Source organism: Mesocricetus auratus, unplaced genomic scaffold (genome assembly GCF_017639785.1).
Source record: "Mesocricetus auratus isolate SY011 unplaced genomic scaffold, BCM_Maur_2.0 Super-Scaffold_100028, whole genome shotgun sequence".
NCBI lineage: Eukaryota > Metazoa > Chordata > Mammalia > Rodentia > Cricetidae > Mesocricetus > Mesocricetus auratus.
In genome coordinates this window covers 3,005,336-3,033,291 of record NW_024429209.1, presented here as the reverse complement: position 1 = coordinate 3,033,291, position 27,956 = coordinate 3,005,336, and the positions used below count along the sequence as shown (strand labels likewise).

Genomic DNA, 27,956 nt, shown 5'->3' with positions numbered 1-27,956 from the left:
ATTGCTCCCAATTGTAGATAAGTCTTCTGTGGGCTCCCTTTTCTCCCCCCCAAACATGCAGACCCTAGAGGCCAGGATTGCTCCTTTCTGAGGGAGGCATCTCCTACGAGACACTGGGGCCTCAAAAGTTCCCACATTCAAACTCACAGTGTAAGTTTGCCCCAATGGGTTCTGACACTGAGGTCTGGCTCAGAACCCTATGGGCAGGTGCCTTGTTTCTTCTGATTATCACAAAAATCACACATTGGGCTTGGGGCAGTGGTGCACGCTTCTAATTCTAACACTTAAGAAGCTGAGACAGGCTGGGCGTTGGTGGCACACGCCTTTAATCCCAGCACTCGGGAGGCAGAGGCAGGCGGATCTCTGTGAGTTCGAGACCAGCCTGGTCTACACAGCAAGTTCCAGGACAGCCTCCAAAACAATACAGAGAAACCCTGTCTCGAAAAGCCAAAAAAAAAAAAAAAAAAAAAAAGAAGAAGCTGAGACAGGTGCTGGGCATGGTGGCACAGACTTTAATCCCAGGCCTCAGGAGGCAGAGACAGGTAGATTTCTGTGAGTTAGAGGCCTGGTTGGCCCACAGAACAAATTCCAGGCCAGCCAGGGCTATGTAAAGAGACCCCATCTCAAAATGAATGAATGAATAGATGGATGAATGAATGAACAAAAAGCTTGGACCTGGAGAGATGGCTCAGTGGTTCAGAACACTGCCTGCTCTTCCAAAGATTCTGAGTTCAATTCCCAGTAACCACATGGTGTCTCACAACCTTCTGTAATGAGATCTGGTGCCCTCCTTTGGCCTGCAGGCATACATGCAGGCAGAACACTGAATACATAATAAATAAGTCTCTAAAAAGGAAGAAGTTTAAACAGGAAAAACCTGATCTGCACAGTGAGACCCTATCTCAAAAAAAACACAAACCAACAACAAAGTCACACATTTTGGGGAATTCAGATACTACAAATGGAAAAAGGTGGTGGGTAACCACATATGGCCACAGTAGGTCACAGCCTAAGATGAGCACCAGCCCACTGTGTTCCTAGGGGCAGTGCGTAGGTCTAAGAGGAGCACCAGCCCACTGTGTTCCTAGGGGCAGTGCGTAGGTCTAGGCTGCCGATCAGAGCAGGGAGCACCCCTGACAACAGCAACTGCCCGAGGGGAGGGCACATCCTAGAAGCTGACCAATCCACGTCATGACTTGGTTCTGGGAGTTGGAGTGTAGCTGCCTGGGAAGAATTCACACTGACTCCACTTACACAGGACATCTCTGTGAGAACTGGAACCACACTGAGGAGCCACTGTTAAGCAATTGGTCCTGGTGACACATCTAAGTCCCTGGAGCCCGGAGAGCCTGAATTTCACAGTTACAACTCCCCACCCCCACCTTGGCCAGCCTGCTGCAAGCTAGGTATAGGTTTTCTGTCACTTGTATAAAAAAGATCCTGGAAGCAACGAGTAAAAATTAAGTTAGTGCCTACCCTCCCTCCACATCAGAGGACATCACTACGAATGGTTTAATGACTGTCCTTCCAGATCCAGACATGTATCTGACTAGGAGAAAGAATATACACATTTTTCTATAAAAATGAAAGAAATCAGTGGATATCTAAATAGTTTCCCTCTTCCGCCCACCTTGATCCTAGCATTCAGAAAAGACTGTAAATCCAGGGATCCTACAACAACATATCATTTTAATTTTTTCTTCTGGACAGGGTCTCACTATGTAGCTCTGGCTGTCCTGGAACTCACTATGTAGACCAGGCTGGCCTCAAACTTAGAGATCAATGCATCATTTTTTAAAAACTACATTCATTTACTTGTATGGGTGAGTTCTGTGTGTGTGTGTGTGTGTGTGTGTTTGTGTGTGTGTGTGTGTGTGTTTGTGTGTGTGTGTGTCTGTGTGCTGTTTCTGTCTACCGAGCTCAGGCTTTCTGGAAAGAGCCTTCACTCACTCAGCCATCTTGACAGCCCCCATGCTTAACCTCATGTTTTTTTTTAATCTCCTATTTTTCCCTCAACAATGTGCCACGGACATGTTTCCATGTCAACAAGGACAGAGCTACAGTGCTGTCTCCAAGGTACAGAGAATGCTGTCAGCTGTTGGACGGAATTTATTTAGCCATCTCTTGCAGACAGATAATTGGGCAGTTTCTTATTTATCACCATCATCAAGGGAGGTGTGGTGAGGGTGCTTGTGAAATAAATGCCCATGCTTGCATGTGTCGGATTTTTCACGATGGAGAGCTGAGAGCCCGCGACTCTGAAAGTTTGGCTTCCTGAGCTGGAGTTTCTCTGCTTGAGATTTAAGGTTCTGGGCATCTAGAAGGCACTGCCTATTTTTCCAGTCATGTTTAGTGGCAGATCCAGGGCCAACATGTCTCCAGCAGCAGTGTCTTTGGGGACAATATTCTCTGGTGAGGCAAGTTAGTAGGTCAAGGAGAGTGGACAAGGTTTGGGGCCGGGGTGGCGCTGATCAGGGCTTTTGCTGGCCCTGTTCACAGAGCTATGCTGTCATCCTGGGCCTCGTGGCTGTGACCCAGGAAAGAGGCAACGTGGGGGGGGGGGCTGGCAGGGCGTCATGCGTACACAGTGGCCATGGCAGTGAACACCTGCGATACCACCCCGTACTGTTCTAGTCCTGCCGGATCTCCACTCTCTCTGATGCTATCCATCCCTTTGTTTTGCAGAAAACAGCCCCATAGAAGGCAAGTGACTTGCCCAAGGTCATACAACCAATGAGGCACAGCCTGATCTGATTTTCCAACCCCTCAGGTCTGAATGCACCAGGTGATGCACTAGGAACAGCTTCTAGAAACGTACAAACTTGATGAAAATGGCCTCATGTTACCCATGCTGGCTTATAACCTCTTTTTTTTTTTAACTCCATCACACACTATGAAGTTCTTCCTGCAACAGTAAATTTAGATTGGCCCCATTTCTAACAGCCACAGCAGGCACCGCTGTACAGCTGCAGCAAGCAGATTTAACTAGTCCCCTGGTGATGGACAAGTGGCTTGTTCCCAATTGCTCGTCTACTACCAACACTACCCAGGGCGCCCCAGCAAGGCTAATCTGAGTCCTGTAAGGCAGTCCCATGTGTGGCCCTTAGCTGTTAATCTCCACTGCACTGGTCCCGTCCCCTCTCAGTCCACTTACGTGGGTGGTTGTGTAACACCGGTCCTTCACCAAGCCTGGCTGCTCTGGAAGGGAGACTGATGAGTGCAACTGTTCTCAATAAACCTCCTTGGAATGTATGGGTGCCTCTGGGGCTGGTGCCCGGAGAGTGGAGCGGGCTGCCAGCTTCAGGCCTTGGAGAATCTACTGCAAGCACGCTCTAGGGCTGTCCCCAGCACCAGTGGGACCTACTGCTCTGCAGTATGGTTTGAGTGTGATTCCAGCCACATGCAGTTCAAGCTCCGCAGCACTGGGTGCTTACATACAAAATTCCCAGGAGTGAGGTGGCGCCGTCACTCACCATCACGGCCCTCCAATCCCCAAGCTAGTCACTTCTCCCTAGACTCAGCCCCTTTATCTGCCCAGCAGGGCAACGATGCTATGTCTATAGGGTTGTTCTGAGCTTGACAAAGTGAAAGATTCAGTACACAGCAGGCCTGAAGGCAGTGATTTTAGAGGACAGGTCTGAGCCTGCCTCCTCTGGATGACCTCTTTTTACCTAGAATGAACTTCGGTTTTCCTCAGCCCCTCCCCAGCTGTCCCTTAGGATGTCTTGCTCCTATCTGTAACATTTGTTAATGATCGAATGTCTGACACTGGCCCTTGTCAGGAGCCCTCCAGCTGCCATCACCACAGACACCTGCCTAGCTTCCCACACCTCAAATATACAAGAGGCACAGCAGAGACAGACAGAGGGACCCTGACCCTCTGGGGTAGCTTCTGACCCCTCGTCCTTGCTCTGGAGGCCTGAGTTACCTGTCTAGCTCTAAGCACAGGCCAACTAGCTTTACCTTGGAAGCCTTACTGGCTCCTTCTGTACAATGGGTACAAGGAGAAAATTTGTGAAGATTTGACATGAGGCTAGGCTAGGGTGTAGCTTGGTGGTGGAGCACCTGCCTATCAGTTCCAAGCTCCTAGATCCCATCACAGCAAAATTAAATCAATAAACTAGGTGTGATGGCACTGTCTGTAATCCCAACCCCCGGGAGGCAGAGGCAGGTGGATCTCAATGAGTTCAAGGCCAGCCCAGTCTACACAGTGAGTTCCGGGTCAGCCAGAACTACATAGAAAGACCCTGTCCAAAAATAAATAATTAAAATAATACATACATGTATAAATAACATATCTTTTTTAAAAACAGAGGAAAATCCTGGTACCTAATTGTCACTAAATGATAGCTGTTATTGCTGGAGCTGCGGGTTTTTTGTCATTTACTGTGACATACACTACCACAAGGACCACGTGCAAGACAGAAGTTTGAGTGTGGCAGGTGACCACAGGCCAAGGCTGTGCCCACCCCCAGGCTCATAGTCAGAGCTCTGCTGCCCTACAAATCCCTCCTGTCTTGCAGCTCACGGGTCCTCTTTGACAGACAGTGGATCTTTCCCCAGACTTTCACGGTACTGTTACTACTGTCCCTAAGTGGGCAAGACTCAATTAATCCATTGATCAGTGTGTGGCTTGCTTCCTGACCTCCATTCCCTGGGGGTCTTGTCCTCCCAGCCGCCTCTGCCCAGGCACAGCGGCTCCCTGATGGCTTCCCAGATCCTTAAATAACTAGCTTGTTAGCAAAATCGCAGCAGTAACACCTCCCTCGCGCCACCCCGGCCTCCATCTTTCCACGTGATCCTGACGGCTGCTCCCTCTGAGTGCCAAGGAATCCCGTCTCCGTCACTGGGCCACACACAAGGGGGCTGTGAGCAACAACAGCTGTGCCTGCGGAGTCTGTCCTAGGGCAGAGGAGGCTTTGGAGCAGTGCTCATCAGGGGCCCAGGCCTCTGAGCTGATGGGGAGCCGAGCGGAGATATTGAAGAGTCTCAGGCATTCACCACCACACCGCCAGGCACCTAGTAACTGCTCAAGAGATACCCACTGCCTCACAGGCAGGCCCCGCAATAGACATCCTCCTCAGGGAGACCGGGGCCTGCCTGGGGCAACCCAGCATGCTTGCCTCAGGCACTCTCTCCTCTCAGACCACCATGTCCTCAACCTTCTGTTGATACAACAGCTGGCTCTGGTTGCCACAGCAGGCCCAGCCCAGGTCAGGGGGGAACCAAGCTGGGGTAGGGCACGAATTAATGGGGCCCCTTTCACGGTTACTGACAATAAGGCTGGCACCACACAAATGTGCAACGTCTGGTTCTCAACAACACACTTCCCCGTCCATTATTGACAGTGAACTTCAAGGGTTTTTATGTTGTCCTCGAAATTTGCATATTATGCATATTTACCAGACTTTTCCCTTCTCATAACCATCTCATCAAGGAAGCCGGCAGCTGTTGGCAGATGGGAGCGTTGGAAGCAAAGGGACTGCCCTGTGAGGAGGGCCACTGTAGCAGCTCTCTGGGACCCCAGGAGGCTGAGGGGTTCCTGGGTCCTGAGGGAATCTGGTGAAAGATCATGAAGACACCCACTTCCCCAACTCCCTCCCTTGATCCTAGCCCCTGAGAAGCTGAGGCCACTGAAGAAGGCAGACCTTCAACCCAGGTCCCACAGTGTAGGCTGCATGGTGACAGGGAGCCATCGGGCTTCCTCACTCGCGAACTGAACTCTGGTGGGGCGGAGGGGGTGTTTGTATGTCAGAGAACAAGGCAATAAATGAGCCAGGTACTGTGGTTGGCACCATGTGGGGCTGAGGTGGCCGTCCGTGCTCTGTGGGAAGGAGGATGGAGGAACCAGGCTTCGTGAAGCCAGTGTGGGCGGGGAGGGACAGTGAGGGATGGGGCTGGGCCCGGCGCCTCATCGTGAGTTTGGGCAGGTGGAGCTGGAGGAGGAGCAGTGTCTTCTTGTCGTGCCACAGTCTTCAGCAAGGCTCCCTACTGCCCTCCCCCTCCCAAGCCTGTGCCCAGCACCTGCCCCGGCCCTGGGCGTGGCATCTGAAAGGTGTAGAGCTCACTGTCCATCCTCGGCAGGGCTTTCCCTCACTGGGAAATGGGTATCCTCACCATGCCCACCTCCAGAGTTGTCAGGAGGATGAATACACCCAGCGGGTTAAACTATAAGTTGTGCCTAGACAGGAACACTCCTGTAGAGGTCCCTCTGCCAGCTCGTGGGTGCCGCAAGTGCGAGGGCCAGGCGTTTCCCTATGTACTTACCGGCCAGGGAGCTACGTGCACAGGAAAAATGGCAGCCGGCAAGTGTGCTACAGATGACACCTCAGAAGTGGGTGTGGGACCGAGGACTGCCACATACATCCCTCCAGCACTCCATCAGAGGCTTGAGTTGGACCCTGGTCACACAGGGGGCCACCAGGCTCCAGGCAGAGGGCAGCACCAGTGCCTGCAGGACACAGGAGGAACACTGATTAGCCAGAAACTTGAGTGCCGTACCTTGACACCTTCAGACTAGCCCTAGGGAAGGGGGCACAGTTGTCATAGAAACCCAAGTGTTTGTGTAAGACTGTATTTTCCAGAGAACCCTGGCACCCCAGCTCATGGGAGGCCCACGTTGTTTTTAGAGGTAGATTTGCATGTCATGCATATTTACAATACCTTTCCCACCACCCACAGAATCCCTGCAGCAGCCAGCAGTGGGGAAGCTAGGTTCCCAAGTCCTTCCTCAGCTTGCTCCTCCCTCTTGTCCCTCCCCTCCTTTCCACCTCATGAGAGAAGTTAGGAGAGGAGCCAAAGTCACACCACCAGGAGTTCAAATCTCAGCCTGGCCCTTCTCTCATTGAGGGGATAATGGAGAGGCAGTTACCTCTTTCTGAGCCTCAGCTTCTCTTCTTGTAAAGAGTATTCTGAGAGCCGCTAGGAGGTCTCAGGAGGTAATGCAGGCAGGATGTACTTCCTTGGGAAAGACCCGGGGATATGACTTCCTCCTGTGCCCTCCACTGACACCTACCTAGGAGGCAGCTAGCTGACCTGGAGGCCTCAAAGGATGCCCCTCTGCCCTCCCATTTTACAGGTCACAAAACTGAGACTGAGAAACCAAGGTAGCATTGGCATGAGGACCAGAATCTGAGCAGCTAGACTGGGGTTTAGACTCAGTCCCTCCACCAAGTGCTGGGAGGAGACACAGGGACTAGTTCACCACAGGAAGAAAAAGGAAGGGCAGCTTAAGTTAGGATACTCATCTTTGCCGGGCATTGATGGAGCACGCCTTTAATCCCAGCACTCGGGAGGCAGAGGCAGGCAGATCTCTGTGAGTTCGAGGCCAGCCTGGTCTACAGAGCGAGTTCCAGGACAGCCTCCAAAACAATACAGAGAAACCCTGTCTCGTAAAAACAAAACCAAACCAAAACAAAAAGGATACTATCTTCACTGCTTGTCCCCAGGCCTGAGGATGCCCTCCCAAACTCTCCCCAGGGTCTGCCCAGATATGGCACCGCCCACTCATCAGTTCCCATGCTGCCACATGTACAACACAATTCATTTCCTCCTTTTCAAAGAGAGAAACTGAGGCACACCGCACGGCAGGACAGGAGGAAGAGTCCTGATGGGCGTCTCCAAACCTCCTCAGAGCCCTGACCTGCCTTTGTTGAGAAATGTACTCACCAATGAGGTCAGGGCAGCACTCTCTAACCCAGACCTCTGGTTACGGGACAACGAAGCCCATCTCCCTGAGAAAGAACCCTCCCAGCCAAGAAAAGCAGGCAGGACCAGCAAGGGCTTGGGCAGCAGGAAAGAAGACATGGGTGGGACTCAAGAGCATTCTCAATGAGAGGACATACGCTCAGAAGTGTGCATGGAAGACCTCCCAGTGCATTGTGGGGTGGGGAAATCCACAGCACGTTCAATGCCACAGCTGGGGGCGATGCCGTCCCCCCCCCCCCGTTACCACCGGGAGCCCAGCTCACCCAGCATTACAGCTGAAGAGGCAACAGCAGAGGGAAGCATCCTGACCTGGAGGCCTCTAAGCCCCTTTGGAGCCCCAAGTTTGCTTGCTGAGGGAAGGCTGAAATTCCCCCCATCTCCCCTTCTCTATGATGGGTAACAGGCCCTAGGCCCCTGATGTCTGTGACACCGTTAAGCCTTGGACTTCCAACACAGACGATTTGCATACAAGGTGAAGATAAAAAGGTTCCATACAAAAGGCCTCATCCTGCCCAATGCCACTGACACAGACTGGCACAGGCGGCTTTGGCTTTGTAGAAGTGGAAAGTAGAATCAAGCCTGGTCTTGGCTGCCAAGAGCTATGACGAGGATGAGAGCTGGGATGTGGGAGCACTTTCTGTGGTTCTGAATGAACCGCAGTGATGGACACACAGCTCTGCAGGAGCTAAAAGTCTTCTAACAGGACACTTTCAACTAGCGAAACATGGAATGTTGAGTTATGGCTCAGTTACTGTTAAATCCTTTGGGGGGAAAAACACAACAGAACTTGGTGGCCACCCATAATCCAAGAGCCTGTGGCCTCCTTGGAGTTCCATAGGGAAAACCCACAAATGTGCTTCCAGGAAGTCCTCATTCCCAGACTCTAACCTCCTCTGCCATCCTCTAACCTGGTCCCCTTCCTGGGTTACCGCCAAGTGACCAGGAGCTCTTCTGCACATCTTTCAAATGACCCCGACTCCTAGAGTTGTCTTGTGGGACCGCCATCTCTGCTCCAGGCACTGCTACCTCTTGTGGTCCCACCCCACCCCACATCCACTTCCAAGGCATGAGTGGAGTTGGGCTCAGGCCACAGGGAGTAGGGTCTTCCAACAGGACTCAGCTAGGCCACCTCCAAAGCTGTTTGTTGTACAAAATTTCAACTTGCAAAACAAATTTAAACAGGCAATTTTAGCTCAGTAAACTTGAAATGGGAAAGTGTTTTTTGTTTGCTTGTTTTGTTTTTGTTTTTCAAGACAGGGTGTCTTTGTGTAGCTTTGGCTGTCCTGGAACTCACTCTGTAGACCAGGCTGGCCTTGAACTCAGAGATCAGCCTGCCTCTGCCTCCTGAGTGCTGGGATTAAAGGTGTGCACCACCACCATCCGACTGGAAAGTAGACTCTAAAAGCAGCACTGATGGCCCCTCCTGTTCCAGGCTCTCCTCTGTCAGCCTGTCCTGCCTCCCCAACCTGTCCTTCCTCTGTCCCAGGACTCCACTCAATGCCAAGGCAGTGACCTTCTGGCCTCCTACTCAGTGGCATGCACCTCCCTCCTGCTCACCCCAAATCCTAGGCTCCTCAGCCCAGTCCACAAAGCCCCTCTCCCAGCTGCCTCCTAGCCCTGCCTCAGGCTCCTCAGGACATATCCACATAGACAAATGGGCCCCACCCCTCCCTGCAGTCCACCTCTCCCCATGATGTCACCAATCGCTGGAACCCCTATAACAGAAATATGGGCACCATCCCAACTCCCTTCTTGCTCATCCCTCCAGATGCTTCCTGACTCTGCCCCAAGCCTCCCAGACGGCTGCCTCTCCTATTCCCACTACCATCTCCCTCAGAGCACGAGAATACAAGCTACTTGGCCACCATCCACCACCAACTTACCTGTCTGTCCCTAGTCTACAGGTCCATACCAGCTGCCCTCAGCTACTCAGAGCTCACCCTCAAGGCACCTCTGACAACTAAAGCCTTCACTGGATAGGATAGTATGAAAGCTGACACAGAGCCCATTCTTGATCTTATTATTCTCACCCAGGAGCTGACCCGTGAGGATAGAAACCTATGAGGCCACAGGGCTAAATGAGGCACAGACAGAAGGAACTGGTGCCAGTGTGGAGGTGGGACTTGACCAGGCAGAGGGCAGGATGGAAGGGTCAACTGTGACTGACTCCAAAGATTCCTGGAGGACCAAGTGAGACGTGGGACCTTCTCAAGCATCAATTCTGGAGCTATGCATCCTGTTGTTCGATCCCAATCCTGTCTGGTAGCTCTTGACTTTGGAGGGGTGACCTCAGTGTTCCATCTGTGAAATGGGAACACTGTGTGCCTCTTACCAAGATCAGATGTGAGAGCCACAGAAGCCTCTACGCACCCATGCATTCCTCTCAGCACAGTGGCTTCTCTACCCTCCTCTGGGGAGTGGTGGGGGAGGGGTGGACAGGGACGGACATCCCCTCAGTGTACTCTCTAACCTCGAGAGTACAGAGCTGCCCTGTGCACACCGTGTTCTGTCCTGTTCACACATCTGTGGTAAAGCTTCACTCAGAAGTAAGCAGAGTAGAAATTAAAAACAATAACTAATAATAAAGTAGAATTATAACAATATGCTATAATAAAAGGTATGTAAATGAACTCTTTCCCTCTCTCAGAATATCTCATTGTACTGAAGGTCTTGACAATCTCAGCGTACAATTGGCGTGGCTAGGATGCCTATAAAGAATTGTGAACACCCACCAGTCAGCTGCCAGGCAGTGGAATGCTTTGCCGAGAGGAGGCGCCACCCAGCCTTGGCTGCTAAAGCCATGCTCAATGGCTGGTAGGCTTGATTCTGTTTGTGCAGGATGCAGTGGGCTGGCCGAGCCTAAGACTGGGAAGGGAGGCCAGCCCCAGCTCTGACTTCTGGCCTTATCCTTTCTCGCCTCCTGTCCTAAGCCACTGGCCGGAGCCCCAGACCCACCCCGGCTGTCATGAGATCCTAGCACCACCCCTGATTTGGAGAAACAGAGGCAGTTGTCCCAAGCTGGGCCTGGGAGCTGGTGCCAGGTGGGAAGGCTCCCCTCCGATCTGGACGTCTGTCATCTCTCACAGCTGCAGAGCAAGGCCTGTCAGCAGTCACAGCGGATCCTGACACATGTCACCATTCCAGAGGCCTCCGCTTCTTTCTCTACCCCTCACGGCTCTGCAGGCTTCTGGTCACCCATTTTTCATCAGAGGACACTGCATGGCCTCAAGTTGTGTGGTACGAGAATGCCAAAGCAGAAACAAACTCAGGTGAGTGACATTCAAGCCCCAGGACTCACCCCAGAGTCAGAAGTGTCCCCCATGATCAAATTCCCACATCCCGCGGATGCACGTTTTCAAGTGTGGAAGACACTGAACAGCAGAAATACTCTTAAGCACACTGTTCACACACACACAGGGCTGCAGCACACTGGGCTTGCAGAACTGAATCTATAAAGTCTAACAGCAGCACGTGGCTCATGGCTGTCCCCCTGCTGGCTCAGGACCGGGTGGTCTGTGGCACCTCAACCTCAGATTCCATTTCCATACACTAAACACACTGTTGCCTTGATAGAAAGAGCTGAACCATAGACCATTGGCTGATTTTCAAACCAGAGGCTATGCCACACCCTCCACTTAGCTGCTTGTCTACAGCCCAAGGTCAGGTCACTCCAAAAACAGCCTGCAGCCTCCTGCCCTGGGCCAGATGTGAACAAGAGCCAGGCATGCCTGTATTTGTTCTCACAGAATAGTGTGGCAGGGGTGCACCTTACACTAATGTTCAAGACAAGTGCGTGGTCTGGAGGAGCCAGGGGATACTGCAGAGGGCAGATCACTGCTGAGTGTCACAGCCCTCACGCCTAGCACTTTAATCCATTGTCATCCATTTGCGCCTCACAGCTACCCCTCCCCCTTGAAGCCTCAGCCAATTCCTTAGGGCTCTGGCGCAAATACAGAGAACACAGTGCCCTGCACACAAACATTTGGGCTCCTACTCCGTAAGTGGCCCCAAACTGGGCCACAATGAGGACAAGATGAGTCAGGCAGTGTCCCTGGAACACCCAATCCCACGGGGTGGCAGATATGTAAACAGACACAGTGATGGGTGGAAGCCCAGGGCTATGGGGACCAGCAGCCAGCCTGGGGGTGGGGAGTGTTTTAGACATATGGGAAAAGATGGCTCTGCCTGGGCCCAAGAGGAGCCACAGGAAGTCACCAGGTAGGCAGGTGGGAAACAAACAGGGAAAACGCATGCCATGTTGTGAAACTTCTGCAAAGTAGGGAGCCAGCCTGTAGACTCTGTGGGGGGGAGGGGGAGGGGAAGGTGAATAGGCCTGGAAAGGCAGGCAGGGACCCAATCATCCAGAAGGTCTTGTCCTGACCTTCAGAGACTGTGGTCTTTTCCCTGAGAGCAGTGGAAAGCCCAAGTACTTGGTCGCTTTCCTGTGGAAAATAAGCACCTGCCAGCTCAGTGGGGCAGACTTAAGGTGGGGGTAAGATCTGGGAGAATGAAAGTGCTCTGTCTGGGGTCTGAGTCAAACTCAGTCAGGGGCTGTGTGGAGTGCTTGCCTAGAATGCACAAAGTTCTGAGTCTCTTGGATCCCCAGCTTTGCATAAAATCGGGCTTAGTGGTTTATGTTCTAATCCATCCTGGAGCAGGAGGATCAGAAATTCAAGGTAATTCTCAACTTCAGGTCAAATTCAAGGCAGTCTGGGATGCATGAGACTCTGCTTCCCAAAACGGAAGCAAAGACAAAGAACTGGGGAGATGGCTCATGGTTCACGGCTTGGTCAGGAAAGTTCTTGTCATGCAAGGTGAGGATCCTGAGCACCTATGTAAAAGTTGGGCACCGCAGTGTCTGTTACCTTGCAGCTCTCTCTCTCTCTCTCTCTCTCTCTCTCTCTCTCTCTCTCTCTCTCTCTCTCTCTCTCTCTCTCTCTCTGTGTGTGTGTGTGAGAGAGAGAGAGACAGAGAGAGAGACAGAGACAGAGAGAGAGACAGAGAGAGAGACAGAGAGAGAGACAGAGAGAGAGACAGACAGAGAGAGAGAAAACAGGCGAATCCCTGGAGTCCACCCTCCCTCCAGCTACACCTTACATCAACCTTACATCAACACACATGCACTAACACACACTCACACATGCACAAACACACACACATACACACACATATATATATACACACACACAATTTTTAATGACTACAGAAACCATTCAAACTTGGGCTGTAGTGACCTACAGGGTGAGGAGGTGGTAGGGAACAGCTTCCAGCCCTCACTTCTGATGAGTAGGGGAGAGGGATCATGGAGCCCCTGACTTCCAGCTTTAACATGGTCAAACTGCTATTTAAGGGACAATGGCAAATATTTCAGGTTTGCAGGACATGCAACCCCTCATCAAAGGCAAACACAGAAGTTCTCCTCCATGGCTGGTTTCCCCTGTGGTCACAGAAGCAAAGGACAAGAGAACTGTTCATCATAGCCTCAAGCCAAAAAAATCCAATTGCTTTATCCAAGCAGAAGATCAACAGAGTAGTGTGTGTGTGTGTGTGTGTGTGTGTGTGTGTGTATGTGTCCTCTATGAACTAAAGTAGTACTTAGCACTTAAAAGGGGTAAGATCCAGTGTGTGACAAAGTATAGATGAACACCAAAATTTTAAGCTGAGTGCAAGAAGCTAGACGCAAGATTATATATCACACTACATGTTTCTGTTTATGTGACCTTTCTAGAAAAAGCAAAATTGTAGAGACAGAAATTAATGACCTGGAATGTGTGTGTATGGGGGGGTGTTGGCGGCCAATGGGCAAAGGAAACCTGAATTGTGTTGCTGGTTGCACACTATGTAATCTGTAGCATCTCACCAGGATGGGTACTTAAGAGGACTGGTAAGTAAACTGCATTTTTAGAAAGCACCAAGGGAGGGGTGTTCCATAGAGTCCTCCAAAGGATGATGCCATCATGCTTGGGTCAGGGAGAGAAGCAGGCAGGAGTGTGGGCCAACAAAGACATCAGTCTGGATACCCTAAGCAGGTAGGACACTGAATGAGAGCTCTCCATGGAAAGGACTGGAGGCCCCAGGACTCAGGGATCCTGGTGGTTGGTGTGTACTCTGGGAGAGACTGGTTTCAGATGCTGGTCAGTGTAGAACTCAGGCTTTCCCACACCACTTCTCAGAGGTTAGTAGGGAAAGCAGGCTTCTGAAGAAGACCTTCTGGAGGCCACCCTTATTGCTGGGTGGCCTTAGTTATCTTGGTAGAGGCCTCATGGTCACAGGGTAAGGGGACAGCCAGCCCAGGATGGTCCCCTGCCTCCATCTGCAAGGAAGAGACTCATATGTGGGACAGGAGCACATTTCCATCTTGCTTAAGCTATTATCTGGGGGCTTGTCGCTCAGAGGCAGAGACTCGGAGTTCTTTTCAAACTCTGACCATGAAGCCTAGGCCAGAGAAGACTACATCTGACTCGTTCTCCACAGCTCCCAGGGCTAGCCCAGGGCAAGTGCTCACTCTGCACCTGCTCAATAACTGTCAAATAAACAAGAGACTACAGATCCTATTGGCTATGCTCAGTAGCCTTCCCTGTTCCACCCATCTGCCCAGCTCCTTCCATGGCCACTCTGCAGATGGTGGAGTCCTTCCTCCTTGTCCACTGCAGCTACCCTCCTCCCCCAGCACCACACTGAGCTTCATGCAATCAGCAGGTCAGGGTCCGGCCCCTCCCGACACCCTTGGCCACCACTGGGAGTAGGCACTGTTGCCCATGGGCCGCTCAGTCGTCCCAAGCCCCTACCCCAATGTCCACGAGTACCGCCCACACATCTGGCTGCCACACAGAACCCAGTGAGCGCAAGAAAGAATGGCCTAGGACCCACTCAGGCAGGACTTGAGGAAAGAAGAAAGGCTGGGGGGGTGCAAAGGTCCCCACATATCACGGTTTCAGAGCTGGGGTGTCCTCTCAAGCTCCCCTGAAGCTTCCCTGCTGACTATTTCTCCCTGAGCGTCTCCAGCAGCAGCAGCAGCACTAAAGATCCTGTTAAAAGGAGCCTCACTCCTATAATCAGTACCTCCCATCCTCGACCCACCCTTGCCCATTGCAGGATCCATTTCACTGGAACAGACTTCAAGGTCAGAGTATGACTCAGTTTCTAGAGCTGAGAGGTGGGTGTGTAAGGACTGGGGCTGGTAGGCATGAGGTGGGGTCAGGGTGGGGTCTAGAGGTCTGGAACTCCCTGAGCTATGCCAGGAAAGCAAGTAAGAAAACAAAGGGGCTTGTGTAAGACACAGCATCACAGATGAGCCACCTCCTCTGCGTAGATCTGCAGCTCCTCAGCCCACTCCACACTCCAGGCACAACCTGTTTCTCCTGCCTGCACCATGTCGTGGGCTCTGCTTCTCCATCCGCAGAACCATCTGCCAATCTCAGCTGCGAACACCCGCCTCACTCTGCATGCTCTCCGTGGGAACCCATGGCATGCCAGAGGCCTTCCCTATGCCTCTTCTTGAGCCTGGGTGCTGGTGCCAAGCTACCAGTGCCTGCCCGTTGAGGCCTGTTCAGGGCTGCCTCATCAGCCCACCACCCCGTGGAAGCAAGCAGTTCTTCCTGAGCCTCCCAGACAGCTGCCCTTGTCTCCCCCATTATCCAGTGTGGGGTCAGAGTCCTGCACACACCTTGAGCTCTGCCCAGAGGATTCCAATGCAGGATAAATTCCTCTGGCCAGGCAGGCATGGAGCAAACATCTGCAGAACGAAGAATGGAACCCGTTGGGAAGCTGTCCTCAGGACCTGGAGAAAGGCCCTGTATTGGCCTGGCAGGTAATCTGCTGTTCAATTGATGCAGCTGTTCACACACATTTATCAGGGTGCTGACAACAGGTGACACTAACCACTGATGACAAGGAAGCTTTCAACAGCAGAGCTCAGGTCTGAGTCCATCCTCCTAATACCCACATGATGTGGGGACCCGCCTTCTCCCATTTCAAAGACAAGCAGACAGATCTCGTTGCTGGAGAGTATAGGGCTAGATCCAAACCCTGGACAACTATGGCCATGTCCACAAGATATCCTGTGGGCATGAGCCTTGGTCCAGACCTCAGTCTCTACCGACAGTGGGGTGGAGTGGGTGTACTGAGACAAACCCCACACGTTAATCACACATCCAGCGAGAAGAGAGTCAGATTCTTTTAGGATAGGGTTTCCAGGCAGCTAGTGCAGGTCCCCAAAGAAACTCACTTTCTGTCTATACAATGGAGCAGTAAGGCCAGCTGGCACCTAGGAGCCTTCCTTACGGCTGGGACATTCCAGGAACCTAGTCTTCCCTTCCTGTGGCCTTCATTTTCTCACCTGTAGAGTGGCCGGGGGGCAAAACCAATCCCATGAGATCCAGTACTGGGGCTTCCCAAGGCCACATCAACCTGAGCTTCCTGATGCTGAGTCTTTGGGAGTGCATTCCTGCACTGTTTCCATGGTGATGTTAAGGCCTAGAAAGGGGCTGGACCTGGAGGTGGAATGTTGGCTGCTCCCCTCCCAGGAGGTGCTCACTATGCCCAGCAGACTCTATGTCAGGGCAAAGTGGCCCCTTGGCTTTGGGGACTCTCCCAGCGCCTGCTGCCTCCACACAGCAGGTAAGGACAGTCAAGAGTCAAACCGCGGCATCATCTGGCCACTGGCCATGGTGCTGAAACCAGCGCTTCTAAGAGCAGCCTCTGCCCTGCACCAGCAGACGGGCGGGGAATCATCAGAAAGACTGATGGAGAGCGACACAGAGGGAAGTGTGGCTGGCTGTGAGATCTTGCACCAGTTGGGCTGTTGGGGGCTCAGTTCCCTCAGTGGGAATGCAGAGGCAGCCACAAGGGATGGAGAGGCCCAGACTGCCAGTCCTGTCTGTCAGGTATGATAGAGGATGAGCTTTGGGAAGGTGACTTGAACAGGGTGCTGACTCTTGTGTCCCCCCAGTGTTTTCCTGTCCCTCCTTCTGGCATGCCTGTGAAATAATGTTCACAGAGGTGAAATTACCTGCCCAAGATCACATAGCTAGAGAAGTGAGGAGCAAAGTTCAGACCAGTTAGCCTTAAAAACCATCAAAGCCATCCCCTTCTTCATTGTCAGTATCCAGTCGGGGAATTCAAGTCAGGGAAGGCCTGGATTACCACAATTCATCCAGAAAGTCTCCCAGAATAAACCTCTTCAATCCACTCCAAGCCGGGCTCCCTGGCATTGTGAGCAAGAATCTTCCCCCTGCCCCCATCCACGCTGCCGGAGCCACAGGCTGGCAGCTTCCGTCATGGCAGTCTCTACCCTGCTGGAAAGTCCTCTGTCAAGGCAGAGACATAAGTGGCACGTGTCAGTTATGGCCAAGGGCTGGTGGCCACATGATGCCTGTTAGCGCCCTTGTCAACAGACATATGAGCACCAGCAGAGGTAGCACCAGGAGATCACAGCTGGGCCCCTCCAGACCCAGACATGTACCAGGCTGGGCCCCTCCAGACCCAGGTAAGCACACAGCTGGGCCCTCCAAACCCAGGTAAAGCACCAGGCTGGGCCCTCCAGACCCAGGCATGTACCAGGCTGAACTGTCCAGATCCAGATAAGGCACAGTTGGGCCCTCCAGACCCTCATATGCTGCTCTAGACCCAGGTATGCTCCCAGACTGATTTGTTCCCAGTTCTCTGAGGGTGGAGTGTATGCTCACACAAGCATATACAGATGTGATTCAAATCCACAGGGAGTGGGGACTCCTGGCAGCCTCAGACATCCAATTTTCACCTTGAATAGGTGTAGTCGTGGGGTCTGGAAGGAATGGGAATCCAGGGAGGTATTAAAAGGGGGATAGAATTCAAAATCAGCTCGTTCCCAACTGAGTGACCATGAGGGAATCAAACACATTTGTGTGAGGAGCACAGGAGCACGGGCTCGAGCCAAAGTTGCTTCAACAAGGAATGCCATGACTAGATTCCACCATGATTCCATGCCCAAGCCACAGCTATCGTTTGTCAGGATATCTGCAACAGCTACCTCTTCAGACTGTCTCTCCAAGTGCCCCTCCAATTTACTCTCATGGGGGACAGAGGGGCCTGTGTGAATCAGAGAGGTAGCTGCTGCCTCCTTCCCTAAGCTCCAAACTTCTTTTTTATTTACTTATTTTTATTTTTATGCACATTGGTGTTTTGCCTCTGTGTGTATGCTTGTGCAAGGGCGTCGGATCCCCTGGAATTGGAGTCATGGTTGTGAGCTGCTATATGGGTCCTGGGAATTGAACCCAGGTCCTCTGGAAGAGCAATCAGTGCTCTCAACTTCTGAGCCATCTCTCGAGTCTCTTACAAACTTCTAATTGAGATTCAGGAGGCTCTTTAAGGTCCTTCTCCATTCCTGTTCTATTCCTAGCAGCATGTTTCCTCACTCTCCCTCAAGCCCCTGCCCTCACTTACCCCCTCTCCTCTTCCTTCCCTGAACAGCCCAGTCCATGTTAAGTCTTGGTGCTACCGCAGGCTCACTTTGCTGTCACACAAACCGGCTCTTCCTTCCTGGTCTCCTCTGTGTCGCTCCAGCTGCAAGGCCTTCCCTGGCTACCTGGAGTCTAAAGCATCCAGCACCACAGAGTAGCTTTGGCTTTAGGTCTCTGCTATTAGCCAGAGGAAAAAACACCCCTGCCAGCAGCTGGGACAACTGTGTGTGCCTCTCAGGCTACAAACACTGTCACAAGTCCCTCTGCCATGAAGTCCTAGGTATGCCATCTGACCTCTGGGAAGAGAAGGGAGCCTGAGCCCCTCCCTTCCAGTTGACTGCTTCCATCCAGGCCCTGCCCAGTGCTGACCCACTTTTGGAGCTTCTCTGAGCTCAGATGGTTGCTCCCCGAGGGACCCAATCCCATAGATCATAGCTGATTCCATGCAGGGGGGTGGCTGCTGGCGCCCATGTACTCTGTGGCCATTAATCAACATCACTGGCACTGAGGATGTCACGGAGCCTTTGGGAGCTAGGCCTGGATGTCAAGGCTTGGGAAGCTGCTGGGTTGAGACCTCCAGCTCCTTTTCCTGGACAGGCTCCTAGCCTGACACTACCACCTGTCCATCTCACCCATTCCCTGTGGATACACACCAAAGCTTCCTTCCCTCGGTGCACAGAGAGTCGCACTGCATTCAACTCTATCAAAGAGGAACCCGAGGCCCAGAGACGAGTGGCTTGTCCCAAACACACAAAACATAGCAGGACTGTGGGGGGTTCTGGCCCAAAGGCTTCTGACTCTGGCCTCTTGGTGAGGAGATGCTGCTACAGGAGGAGGGCAGGGAGTGCTGTGGAGCCCATGCGCACTCTCCTGCCTGCTGTGCAGGTGCTGCCACCCACTCCCTGAACCTCAGAGGTCTCTTTTCCAGAGACTCCGAGGGAAATAACCCTCTTGGCCCTGATGCCCTGACCCAAGTGCTCCTCCTCTCCCTGCTCTCCGTGAAGACACACGATGGGACGAGGATCTACGAGGAGCTGAGCCCATATCGCCAGCTGGCAGAAGGTGGGCTGCCATGTTACCCACTGGGTTCTGAGGACAATGTACCTGCAGCTTTGGAAAACGCTGGAAGGATGGCGTAGGAGGATGAGCCAGCTCCTCCTCCACAGACTGGGTGGCTCGGTGTTCCCATCTCTGCCAAGCCAGTATTCACTAAGTGCCTCTTGTAAGCACCAGAGTAGACTGACCTGAGTGCGGGCTCTGAGACACCCGCCTCGGATGGCACACCTCCTCCTGCAGAGCAGAATGGCCTTCAGTCACAGCATCTCCCAGCACTGTCTCTTCACCTCTAACCTGTGAAGACGGGGAGTGGCTCCACTCTCGAAGGGGTGGGGTCAGAGTGCTGCCTCACTGAGGCCATTACGCCTGCACACAACGTGAGCTTGACAAGATCCAGGGCTTCTGGGGGTGGGACAGTCATCGAGACACACAACTCTGAGCTCCTGGCCTGGGGTGGATGCAGCTGGTGAAAGGATCATGCTGTGATTTGTCACAGGGGCCTGGGATGGAGAGGCAGGTCACAGAAGATTCCTCTGACGAAGACCCAGGCTGAGAAGCCTGCAGGATGAGAACAGGTAGCAGGTTCTGCAGACAAGGGATGGCTGTGACTGGACGTGCCTTGATAGGTGTGGAAGGATCTGAAGAGACAGGCTTGCAGCCAGGGAGGAGTGAACGGGGTCTCAGTTCCCCTCTCTCCTCAGAGGAAGCCAGCACTGAGACTGGCTGTCTACTCCAGAGGGGATCTAGGGAGGTGACAGGTGCTCTGGGCCCACCCTGCTGGGGTTGACCTTGGCTGTGTCTCTTCCCCTCTTCCCCTGGGGCTGACTCAATGCTACCAGTGGAGCCTGACTCACCCCTTCAGTGACATCTACTTCTGCCACCCCCTCCGCCTCCCAGCTCCAGTAATGGAGCTCATACTAACCTCTTTCCCACCAGCCTCCAGACAGCCACCAAGGGGTCTGTCCTCCCAGAAGCCCAGGTCCCTACTGGGAGGACTAGAGAGAGGTCCTTTCTGAGAAGCTCACACCAACCTCTGTTGTGGTCATTTCTTTGGATGGGCAGGAGGGAGGCAGTGAGCCCTGGCCCAGGCCGCTGTGTGTCCACGGGTATGGTGGCTTATAAGGAACCTCCAGTGTCATCCTCCACAAGCCACCCTATTCCTACCACCTTATGTCCCAGGGATGGTGAATCACACAGTCCCTGCCCCCTGGGAACAGCCACGCAAAGTGAATACCAAGACAGAGCTGGGTAACCATGGCCACTCTCAAGTATGTGGGGCTGCTGCAGGGACACCCCACTTTTGTCTTGTCCTCATTTCCAGAACAGGCAAATTTCCTGAGGCAAGGGCAGTAAACACACTGGAGGAGTCAGAGGCAGGAGGTGACATCAGGGCTCCAACTGGGGCTCTGTTTCCTGAAGAACTTTGGGAATTAGATCTCCCTTGGTTTATGGGGGCACTCACAATGGCAGTCAACCCTGAATACACTCAATGGGACACCCTTGGCTATTCCAGATCCTCCTCTCCACCCCTCCACTCTGGTCCTCAACTGTCTCCCTGCCTCCTCTGCCTCCTCCACTCAGCCTGGACTCCACTGCAGGCTGGTTACTCTAAAGACGTCCACCCGCCAGTCACTTCCCGAAACCTTTGCCAGAACTGTGGATCCCCAGGAAAGCCATCACCAGGGCCCCATCTCTGTCCAGGCATGCCCTTTGCAGTCGGTTCACACATGGTTCCTGCTGTTGTCCCCACCGGTGTGGGCGCTCAACACACTCTGCTGGCTACCTTCCCTAACCCGGGGTCAGAGGGAAACTGAAAGCACACACGCCTGATACCCTGCAGGACCCCCCTCTAAGGTCGGCTGTAGAACCTCCAGAGGCTTCTGAGTCCTCACCCTTGCAGCAGAGTCCTCCCCTCCCTGCTAGGTTCCCGTGCTAGGGCGCATTCCTACCACACACAGGATGCTCCCTGTGCCTTGGTGTCTTTGCCGTACTGTCTCCCTGCCCAGAATGGCCTTCCCTCTTCTTCACCTGGGCAGTGGTTACTTGTTTTTCAGAGTTTAGCTTAAATGATTCTTCCCAAGGATGATTTGCCAGCCCCTGCCTAAGCCAGGGGTTCCTCTGTTTGCCTGGTTGTATTTAATTATTTCATGGCTCCATCTAGGCTGGTGGTTTCTGAGGGCAGGGGTCAGGCTATCCGGGGCCTTGCACACAGCTGACACTCAATATATGTTTACTAAATGAATGACTGGTGGTTTTTTACTATCGTTCTAGCAGCTTCCAGATGGGCCTCCCTGCCACCCCCTGTTACTCATGGCTGGGTCCTCGCCAGCACCCGGCTCTCAGCAGACAAGGCTCCCCACACATGTCCAGCTCTAGTGTGTCACACAGCCTGAGGAGCTTCCCTTGCAGCCTCCACCCCACCCCACAGCATCCTAGACAGCCAGGACCCTGAGGCTCAGAGACATGAGCTGCTGGCCCAACACCTACCCCCCAGCCCTTTTTTCCCACCTTCCCTCCCCCCTCAGGGCCTCGGCATCCTCTTTGGACTGGCCAAGCCCATTCTTTCTTGTTATAATGGTAAAGATAAAGAGACATAGGGCTGGAATCCACTGAATGGAGTCACAGCACCCCCTAAATCCTAGCCCAGATGGCAGACAGCCCAGGGCCCCCTCCCAGGGACACACACTAAGTCTGGGCTTAAAGCATCTTGGGAAGGGCCCCTGCTTTCTTTTACTCCCAAGTTCAGAAGCTCCCGATAGATAGCTAAGCTGCTAGGAGGAGGCAGTGTGGACAGAGACAGACACTGGGTACAAATAGTGGGCCCGTGCTCCAGGGGTCCCAGGGAGAAAAGGGGTGTCTCTGCAGCAAGAAAATACAAGCAAGGCCAGCTTTCATGAGACACGGAGCCTTGATGAACTCACAGCACGCCCTAGGAATAACGGGAGCCGGGGCAGCTGGACAAGTTGATGATGGGACCCCCCCCTTAAAGAAGTGCTAGGAGGCACTTGTCCCCAGACACTGGCAGAGTAGCCACCATTCTATTCACTGGAGAAAAGACAAGAGCAGAATACGTGAGAGTGACCTTTGAACTCAGGCCAACCACTATGCGGGAAGATCTCTGTGAGTGTGAAGGGCAGTGAGTCTGGGGAGAGGCCAAGCCCGTGCAAATATCCTGGAAGGTGGAAGGTTCCAGGAAGAGGAGTCAACAGTTGTCAGCTGGGTGACCCTGGCAGCCAGAAACTCGTCTGCATCAATGGGCATAGAAAGATGTCTGAGGGTTGGGGGAGTGGGAATGAGTCAGCAGAAGTGCCTCAAACTCAGGGCAACATACACAAGTTCTTCTATAGGTATAGGCAGAATTCAGGATCTTCCGTCCTGGAAAATCACGTGACCCCTGGAGGGGGAAACCAATCGTGACCGCAGGGCAGGAGCTGCTCTTGCAAACAACAGTTGGCAAAGTGGTTGTCCCCTCCCATTTTCTCCTACAGTCTCCCAGACCTCATTTGTCAGATCCTGTAGACCCTGAGGTGGCAGCTCAGGTCCAACACAGGAATTTATTTCCTCTGGGAACGAAGGTCCTGGGAATAGTTTGGAAAGGCTTGCCAGAGGAGGCAGCTCAAAGGTGGGGAACAGGGGATCCGAAATGCTCTGGGCTAGGAGGAGCTGGAAGAAGGCAGCACAGCCAACACCCACAGAGCACTGCTAACAGGCAGGCCACAGCAACATGACAACATGTGCTATCTCCTTACTGTCCTTAATGCTCCAGGAGGCACGAGCAAAGGTGAGTCTGCATCCACAGTCACTTGTCCAGGTCCTACAGCCAGAGAGTATGTCCAAGCTCTCACCCCCACCCACCCCCAGGCTCATGGCTTCCACAAGACCTAGAAGCCAGCTAAGGGTTCAGATCAGGAAGTAATGTTAAATGATATGTTCTGGAAAGATGTTTGCCCAGAGAGAAGGCCTGAGGTCCCCTGCCTCAGTCTCCCCTCAGGAGCCTAGGACCCGAGCTTGGAAGCCTCAGCTCTGTAAGGGTGAGGCAAGGGTTAGCAAGGCTGCTTCCCACCCACCCCAGGGGCTCAGGCGGCAGCTCCAACCTGCAGCTTTAATTAAAAGGCCTTTTCAAACCATTAACAGCAATAATAATAAAACTCCAAATAGGACCCAATAAAGCAGCAGACTGCAGGAGGATTAAAATGGGTACCTGGTGTTCCCACACCCCCAGGGGGCACCTGGCTCCAAGGGAGGTGTGATTTTCACCTCCAGTAGACCTGTCAATCCCAGACACTGTGGAAGTCTGAGGCGAGCTGGGGTCTCTTCAGCAGACGGACACTGGATACAGGAGTCTCCAGTCCCCCAGCTCATTAACCAGTGACACCTCCTTCCCGAGCTCAGTGGAACCAGTGACACCTCCTTCCCGAGCTCAGTGGACCTCCTTTCCGCCTCCACCCAGGCCTGATTTTGATGTAGGTCACCTTTACCACCCCTAAAAATAGCTCCCCCTTAGTGGCGCCTCCACGTCCACCTGGGCCCTCACAAACTGCTCCACAGTGGGCTCTCCGCGGTGCAAACCAAACCCAACAGCCACCCCAAGATCTTAGTCCTCATGGCCTCCAGTATGCCACCTCCCCCATGCCCTCCGAGCAAACCCAGCTCCTCTCGCCCTAGAGGAACAGAACAGATCTGCGCAGGCCACACTTGTTTTGGTCAAGCTCAATAACTCATCCCCAAAGCCACTGAGAACTCCTACACCTCCCCCAAGTCCCAACGGCCCCTTCCCACACTATAGTATTTCTGGCAGACCTTTTTTTTTAATTTTCAAGACAGGGTTTCTCTGTATTGTTTTGGAGGCTGTACTGGAACTTTCTCTGTAGACCAGGCTGGCTTCAAACTCACAGAGATCCACCTGCCTCTGCATCCCGCACCCACCACCCTGCCAGTCCCATGTTCTTGCCCTCTGATCCCTGTAGGAGCGTAGGAAGGCAGAACCAGTCTGGCCGCACAGCTGCCAGTGCCTAGAATGTGCCTGGTATTAGTAACTGCTCCCATGTGGCGCTGGATGAACTTCTCAGCTAACACAACCTCCCGGCTTGTCTGTATCTCTGCAGCCCTAAGCTAAGGGCATTGCAGATTTACTGGGGCCATGACCTGAAAAGGGCATCCAGGCCAGCAGGGGGAACCAGACAGGAACTGTAGTAGGGTGGCCAGGAGAAAGTAGAGGCGGAGGGGGGCAAGTGACACAACCACACAGGCACCAAATTCTACCTCAGCAAGTGCATGCGGCGTGGCCATGGCAACAGACCCCACCTCTAGGAACATCAGGACTAACACCTAGTGCACAGCAAGTGCAGGGGTGGGGGTGGGGCTGCCGGTGTAGGGAGGGGGGAAGGGGTGCGGCCTTCCAGAGTCCTTACAGCCAGAAGTAGGGTCTCTCTGAGGGAGGGGTCCAGTCAGGTTGCAGTTTCTGCCTCCCAGAGGGTGGGAATTTGCTCCTGGAGGAAGGGAGTCCTGTCTGGAGGTGTTTCTTTGAAGCTCCATGAATATACATGGTGGCAGGCAGGTTTTTGAAATGCTAGCAAGCTGCCTTCACTGGAGAAACTGGGGTCACCAGCTTTGGGGACCCTACCTGAGGAGTGGCTGGAGTGGAGGGGAGGTGCTAGAGACAGACCAGAGACCTAGTGGCTCAGCTCCGCCCTCCCAGCCTCAACTTCCTCACCTGTGCACGGGGTACACGCAGGCACTCAACATCCGCCATTGCACAGCTCCAGACGCCCAGGACGTGGCCACCCACCTCAGTCTGCCTCGCCCACTCTGGCTGGTGTCCTCCGCACTTCTGTTTCCCCAGGTACAGAACAACACAGAGCCATGGACAATGAAAACATGGTTCTTGCTGCAGCTGAGCCCTGAGTGGGTAAGCCAGGCTGGGAGGTGGCGCCTCCACCTAGCACATCACCTGAGTTCTATCCTTGGCATAGCAAGGAAGAGAAGAAAGCATGAACTGAGTGTGTGTGCTAAGCTTAAAAGGGCAGGTAGACCGCAGAGGGGTGCAGCTGCAGCTGTCGCGGGGAGGGTCCTGGAGACCCACCCACTTGTGGGTAAGGCTCAAAGGCTGGGAAGAACTCCACCAACTTCAACACTTACAATGGGATGGGCCAGCCCCCTGTGGACCCACCTTGTCCAGACGGAAAGTCTCGGGAAAGTAAATACGATGACGTCCCCTCTGGTCCTGCAGTTCGCAAGCTCCTCATCTCCCTTCGGCTTTCTGTTCCCTAATTTCCTAGGCTCCATCCTTCTTAGCACCTGTGGGGGTTTAAATGTGAATGGACCCCACTTCATAGTTTTGAACACCTGGTCCCCAGTTGGTGGACTGTTTGGGAAGGATTAGGGAGGTGTGGCCTTGCTGGAGGAGGTGTATCACCGGCTTTGAGGTTTTAAAGGACTATCCCCAGAGTTCTCTCTGACTTAGACTTGCAGAGCACACCGGAGCTCTCAGCTGTTACTCCTCTGTTCCTCCTCCACACCTTTGTTCTCTAACCCTCTGAAGCCACAAGCCCAATTAAATGCTTCCTTTTGTAAGTCGCCTTGGTCATGGTGTCTTGTCACAGCAAAAGAAAAGTAACTAAGATAGCATCCCTGAAAATGTCAGACAGAATCAGGTCAGCCCCCCCTCCCACCCAGGGCCTTGGCATTCACTGTCTGCCTGGACTCTGCTCCAGTGCAGGTCTTTAAAGACTGGATCCCATGTCAACTCTTCATGCTTTGGCTCAGATGTCACCTCCTCCCACAGGCAGATCCCTCCTAACCTTCTGCTCTCTGCCTCAGCATTTATTCTGGCCACACTTATGGTGTCGTGTGTGTGTGTGTGTGTGTGTGTGTGTGTGTGTGTGTGTGTGTGTGTGTGTGTGGTGTGTGTGTGGTGTGTGTGTGTGTGTGGTGTGTGTGTGTGGTGTGTGTGGGTGTGTGGGGGGGGTGTATGTGTGTGTAGGAGAGGTCCCTGGTCAGAAGGTAACTCTGGATGTCTTCCTCACTAGTTCACCATCTAGCTTTTTGAGACAAGGTTCTCAAAGAACCTAGAGCTCATTGACTTGCCTAGGCTACCTAGTCAATGAATTCCAGGGATTGCCTAACTCCACATCCCCAGCCCTGTTTTTTCGTTTGTTTGTTTGTTTTTACAGACACATCACTGTGCTCACCATTTCAAATGGATGCCAGGGATTCAACCCAGGTCTACATGCCTGCCTGGCAGGCACTTTATCCACTAAACCATCTCGCTAGTCCAATTTGTTACTTCCTTTCTTAGAGCCCCCTAAGGACAGGGACAACATCTGACTCCAGGGCACACAGTAGGTGTCCAGTGAGCATCCAAGTATGCCTATGAATAGGAGAGTAGAGTCCAAGATTCTTTTCTGCGGCCACCTTCACTCTGCTGCCAAGGAAACCCCCTTCCCTGGCCCCTCTCCCCAGGGACAGGCAGGCAGGCAGGGGTCCAGCAGCCCAAGTGCCCCTGCCTGGTCCTATGCCACCCAGACTGTATATCTAACCACTGCAACTCTGGAGCAGAGTGACTTAATGAGCAGATTAATGTTGCCTTGTTGGCCCCTGTCCTTCCTTGGCCTTCGGGGTGCTGGAGGAAGGGAGAATGGAGCTGCAGGGGAAGAGGCTGGGGAACCAAGCTGATGGCTTATTTCAGTATTCTCCTGAACCACAAAGGACAGGGAGCGGACACTGGCGTGCTGGCACTGGGTACCAGACCCGCCTATTAGTCATGAGGAAGACGTGATCATCCCTACAGGTAGGAGGGGGAACCTGGGGTCACAGAGCTGGACTGCCTGCCCAAGCTTGCTAGTTCTCACACAGGCCTCACCTTGGGTTAGTATCACAGCAATAATGGGTGGTGACAGAAATGTCATATAACAACAGTGACAATAAGCAATACTGCTGTCTGTGAAGATAATAAGTCTAGTCTGGAGGCTGCCACCAGTGAGATAGGTCTGCTACATGGCCATTTTCCAGGTAAGGAAGAGAGGGCTGGCTGAGGTCACACAGCGGACAAGCAGCTCTGATGCAGACGCCACCACCCTGCCTCCGCTCATTCTCATGCAGTCTCTGAAGGTCTGGGGTGGGGTGGAGATGGTGGGATCTCCAGCCTAGTGGCCTGCCTGTCCTGTCAGGCGTCTCAGCCTCTAATGAGGAGCTCTGGAGGAGAGGCACATGCCTTAGCTGCCACAGCCTTTTTTGTTGTTCAGGTTTTTAGAGGTAGGGTCTCATGATAGCCCTTGCTAACTTGAAACTAACTTCAGAACCCAGGCTAGCCTGAACTCACAGTGATCCTCAGACCATAGCCTCTGAGTGCTGAGATTACAAACATAAGCCATCACACCTAGCTCTCATTTTTTTCCTTATTACAAAAGCAATATATACTCAGAGAAGAAAACAGAAAGGCACTTGGAAAATGAGATTATTCCCCCGGGGGCAAGCACTTGTTATATCCTGGTGTGTGTCCTTCCAGCCTTTTTACTTTCCACCCAAGATCACCATGAAGACGCTACTTTTGTACATGCTTGAGCATCTGGTCTGCAGCACCCTGCATCACCTTTAACCCTCACTACAAGCCAGCGATGCATTATAGTATCCAAACAAACACAGAGCAGGTTCCGACACAGAAGGGAACTAGTCCCTGGTTCCTCCACAGGCAAAGCTAATGACTCTGCCAAGTTCCAACTTACAAATATTTGTCCCCAAGAGCTGGAACTGTTC

The 27,956-nt window shown here is 53.0% G+C and overlaps 1 protein-coding gene across 4 annotated transcripts in view; it reads right to left on the bottom strand.

The window, feature by feature from the left end:
• The window catches only part of Dlgap4 (DLG associated protein 4), a 140,289-nt gene that overhangs the window by 87,481 nt on the left and 24,852 nt on the right, over positions 1-27,956 (bottom strand). For all 4 annotated transcript variants that reach the window (XM_013124081.3, XM_013124080.3, XM_013124078.3 and 1 more), the window contains exon 2: positions 6,268-6,451. The gene's annotated coding sequence lies outside the window, so the exon portion shown is untranslated. The remainder of the gene's footprint in view (positions 1-6,267; positions 6,452-27,956) is intronic.